We start from the raw sequence: 5,417 nt of genomic DNA, 5'->3' as shown, positions 1-5,417 counted from the left end.
GATTATTGTAATCTTTCAGTCTGCAGGAAAGTTGTGCTCTGATACATCAGGCCAGCCTTACTTTCTCCAGAGACATGGTTATCTGTAAAAACGTTAAACGAAATGTCACAGTTTTAAGGATTAGCARACCAGCTTTGAGTTCTATTTCCATCAAAGTTCAAAGTGTAATAAAATTACAATTTTCTTTAAAGGATTTACCCAGTCTGTTCCTGAAGCCCTTGACCTTTTCTGCCTACCGTGTTAACATCGTGGATGACCTGTTGGTGCAACCAACGCTCAGTTGGTGGGGCCTTGAGCTCACGCAAGCTTATTTCATTAAAACCGTTTTTTGCCTGCAAAGTGGGACAGAATATTTATTTAGAGATCATCTGTCCACAATGTATTAAAGTCCATAATGCATTAAATATCCAACAGCAAGGGGGAGGGAGGGAGGGGGGTGTTAGAAGCCTTTCACAACAGTTGTACTAACTTCACAATATCTCGATAAAATAATGCATTTATCTGGGATAAGCTAAGCCTCTGTAAATTTCCCTTGGCACCATTTGCAGCTTCTTTTTGGGGGGCATGAAAGAAAATAAGATCAGATGAGTTGCATCAAATATTCATGTGCTGCATGCTCCTTTTTTCCTGTTTGTTGTAGTTTTGTTCTTCACAAATCTGTATTTTGGTAACCATAGGAGAAGCAATTGCGTGGCATCAGTTTGCATCTCTGTGGAGTCCGCTGTGCATCTGTGGGTACCCTCCCAGGGGGTTAGATATTGGATCTCTAAGCTTCTTTGGCTGGAGACAACTCTGTGAGTAGATTAGTTGGGGGTTGCGGATGGAGGCCAGTTTCACCCTCTGTTTTGCCTGTGTGCCTGATTTTTACTCAGACGCTGGATCAAACCCTCTAAATCCTGCTTCATCCAGGGTACAATGTCAAAAAAGACACTGAGATTCCACCCCCCACCCCCATATGACAGCAAACACAAACACACAAGTATTCAAAGCCAAATAGGCTGTACATAAACACACCAATGTTGACATGAATACAATAAATAAATAAATTAATTAATTAATTAATAAATTAATTAATTAAATAAATAAATAAATAAATAAATAAATAAATGCTTTAAAATGTAGACATGGAAGATGGCAAATTTTCAGAGAATTTTTTTTGGATAAAGTCATTTTTTATGCTTGTTGAATATGTTTTTTTTTCTTTTCTGTTTTTGCCTATGAATGTTAATAACAAACATCAGCCAAGGCCAGCAGCACTTTGTTGGTATGATGGCTCGTGATTGTCCGTGTCAAAAATGTCTTACTAGTAAATGAAAAAATTGTTTCAACCAAATGTGAAAGATGTAARAATAAAATACATTTTGGCTTGTTGTTTTAATCCCTATTGTAGGTAAAATATAAAGCTATTTTAACCACAGAATGAAATATTTGATTTATTTGATTCACTGATTTTTGCAAATGATGTTTTGTAGTTGTTGTTCTTTTTTCATCTTTGAAAAATGACCTCCAGCACACCCTGGAGCAGTTTACTACCAAGTATAAAGCAGCCAAGATGTGATTCAGCACCTAAGTCTAAAAACCATGGTTTTTAACCAGACAAAGGTGGAATGCTAAAGGTTAGGGATAAAACTCTGCTGCAGGCAGATTAGTATAAATATTATAGATTCCAGTTTGCAAGGTGTTGCAGAATGGAAATGATGGATCACAGATTAGGACTTTGTCAGCAGTAATGAGAGTATTACACCAGTTTATGGTGGTAAAGATGGAGTAGAGTTGAAAAACACAGCTCTTGATTTACTGGTCCATCTACAGTCTGACCCTCATTGATGGTCATGAAGTATGGATCATTACTGAAAGAGTGAGATATGATTCATTGGTGATAAGACAAGGAGCACTGTTATTTCGGGGGAGCTCAGGGTAGAGCGTTGCCCATTGATGATGCAACAGAATGTATGTAACAAAAAAGGTATTATTATATTTTACCTTTTAAATGTGTTTATTTTGTTGCACTGAACCATGATACGGTTAATCATGAGTCATGGTGGCACTGTGGCTCAGTTGGTAGAGCTGATGCCTCTCAGCAAGAAGGTTGCTGGTTCAAATCCTGGCCCGGGCTGCTGCTGCATGTGCACGCGTGGCGCACGCGGCTACTCGCTGCGTCGCACTCCCAGAGCGCAGCAGTGCCAAACTAAACAATGATTTTTCCTCAAAACGGCTGATGAGCCACTCGTCATCAGAAATTTTCTATCTGTTTATAAATAAAAGCTCTGCGTGTTCCACTATTTATTATATCCTCCAGTAAGGCTGAATCCGTTCCTGTTAAATGTATTTTGGCTCAACTTTGCGCGTCTTTTATTTAACTGCGTCCATGTGGATGTAATAATTGTTAATCATGAGTGTCTTGTGTGAACAATAATCATTTTTACATCATGAACAGTTTCTTAGAATCACCTCTAAGTGTCGCCAATGGAACCAAAACCACAGAAACGTGCGTACACCAGCCCTGGAGTTGGTGTGGGGCTGCGCACATTTCCATGTTCAATTGAGTTTTGATACATCCGGAGTTTTGCATGGAAAATGGCTTATGTAAGGTTTTTGTGCGTACGCACCATTGATACATGAGGCCCCTGGTGAGTAAATGGGCCATTTGCCTGATTTAAAATAACAAACTCAGTTGATGACCTTTAGGGATTATTCTTGTTGAGCCACATCCTTTAAAAAGACATGAGAGTACCTGTTCCAATGCATTTTAAGTCTGAACGCATGTACTTTAACGCTATGGTAATGAGGCAGTGCATGGTCACACAAACATACGTTATCCAAAGACTAGATCATCTCATTCCAGAGTCATTTTATGCAGCCTATTTGAACTGTGATGGGTGTGACCTCCATGGGCCACAGTCTGTGTGGACTGCAACCCTGTACTGAGACTATCCCAACGGCTACAAAAATAAAGTATGGCAGCACCTTTTATCTGAGAAACTAAGCAGTAGACCATGGATGGATGTTCAACTTAGTAGGTCATAATAAAGCATAGATAACAATGGCAATTTATCCTCCAAAAAAAAAAAGTCTGGAGGTTTTGTGTCATTTGGACAAATCTCACATTTCAATAAAAATGTAGAGTACAAGAGCAGCTTCATAATTTTTTCCCAGCTTCACTAAATTAGACAGTATTTAGATTTTACAAAAACTGAATATTGCAACCTAAAAAACCCACCTCAACATTTTCTCTTCTTGTTCAGCACATTATTTGCTCTTATTTAGAGTTTAAGCAGACCTTGCAGACTGAAAACAGACAACAGCCCCACATAACCAGAACTACCGTTTAACAACATTAGCACCAGTGTGTGTTAAAAGTAGCTTACTAAACCCACACATCCTTAAAATTAGAACAGTCAGTTTGCCCCATTTTTAAGCAGTCAGAAATGATTAAAGAATCTGACATAAGGTGTGTCAAATTATGCTTAAAATTAAAGAGTTTACACCTACAAACAAAACCAAAAAACCTTCATATTGCTGAAGTTACAGACTTTAATGCGTGCTACCACTGACTGAGTGGATTCTCAGGCATGTTAAATTTCCACCAAGCGTTAAACAGATGCTTTTTATTCAAAGTGACTTACAAGCGTGGAAAAAATAAATAAATTCAGAGCAGTGAAAAACTTTGAAGGCATACTTTTTTTGAAGAATGCCCCCCCCCAAAAAAAAACTAATTAAAATGCAATATCAATGCAAGACAGGTGTGTTAAATTGTTAGTGTTACGAGACAAGGTTTTCCTGAGAAATTATGGGTGTTGTGATGCCTCCTCTCGCAATGCATTATGCTAACAGCAAATGATAATATGGACAGCTTTATGCAGAGAGATGGCAGTGTCAGGTGTCGAACCTGAGAGAAAATAATTCTGAGTGAAAGACTAATGTAGTGGTCACCTAGAGGTCGAATAAACAGTTCCACCTGTCTTTGACCTTGGTCAACACAATGCTACTCCTTTCAGTGAATGTGGCCATGGATAGCAAATAAAGCCAATGGCATTTTTTGCATTGTAAGTACTGGCCCATTCACAGTCAGCCTGGCTTTATTCTACTCCAGCCCTGGTTGGTTGTTTGAGCAGAGAGCCACCTTGATGTGAGCAGGGATAATAATATTTAAAAACTGTGTGAATCTTGTTTTGTTTTATTTGCAACAGAGCGATGTATGACATCAAACTTGAAGGAAAAGTACCAAACCGTCAACAGTATGACTGAAGTCTAGAGGTTAAGCTAATGGTAGCTAATGTTAGCTTGTTGTTGCTTGGTAGCTTGCAGTAGCTTGCTTGCTTCAATTGTTTAGTTGAACTCATGTGAAAAAAAATGTTAGTCATTGCAAACGATTCAAGTAAAGTGAATCTCATCTGTGAGACGTGATGGCTCTGGGCAGCTCGGGCCAGGCCTTGCAGTGCCAAAAGGCCATAAACGTTCCACAAATGATTAAGTCTATAAATGTACTGACAAAGACTGGTCAACACTATTTGCATCCTTCCTTAAAATTCACAAAATTGTCTGTAGAACTCACTGTACGTTCATGCAGCCTCCTTGACTTCAGATGAAGACCTCCAACATCTACATACAGTTAGGCCCATATATATATTTGGACAGAGACACAGCATTTTTTCTAATTTTGGTTCTAGACATTACCACAATAAATTTYAAACAAAACAATTCAGATGCAGGTGAAGTTCAGACTTTCAGCTTTAATTCAGTGGGTTGTTGAACAAAATGATTGCATAACAATGTGAGGAACTAAAGCATATTTTAACCACAATCCCTTCATTTCAGAGGCTCAAAAATAATTGGAAAGATTAAATAATTGTAAATAAAATGTTCATTTCTAGTACTTGGCTGAAAACTTTTTGTTGGCAATGACTGCCTGAAGTCTTGAACTCATGGACGTCACCAGATGCTGTGTTTCCTCCTTTTTAATGCTGTGCCAGGCCTTCACTGTGGTGGTTTTCAGTTGCTGTTTGTTTGTGAGCCTTTCTGTCTGAAGTTTAGTCTTTAACAAGTGAAATGCTCAATTGGGTTGAGATCAGGTGACTGATTTGGCCATTCAAGAATATTCCACTTCTTGCTTTGATAAACTCCTGGATTGCTTTGGCTTTATGTTTTGGGTCATTGTCCATCTGTAGTATGAAATGGCAACCAATCAGTTTGGCTGCATTTGGCTGAATCTGAGCACACAGTTTGGCTCTGAATACCTCAGAATTCATTCAGCTGCTTCTGTCCTGTGTCACTTCATCAATAAACACTAGTGACCCAATGCCACTGGCAGCCATGAATGCCCAATCCATCACACTGCTCTGCTGTGTTTTACAGATGATGTGGTGCTTTGGATCATGAGCTGTACCACGCCTTCACCATACTTTTCTCTTTCCATC

The sequence above is a fragment of the Austrofundulus limnaeus genome, unplaced genomic scaffold (assembly GCF_001266775.1).
Source record: "Austrofundulus limnaeus strain Quisiro unplaced genomic scaffold, Austrofundulus_limnaeus-1.0 Scaffold214, whole genome shotgun sequence".
Classification (NCBI taxonomy): domain Eukaryota; kingdom Metazoa; phylum Chordata; class Actinopteri; order Cyprinodontiformes; family Rivulidae; genus Austrofundulus; species Austrofundulus limnaeus.
The sequence above is the reverse complement of the archived record's forward strand: the minus strand, read 5'-3'. Positions refer to the sequence as shown.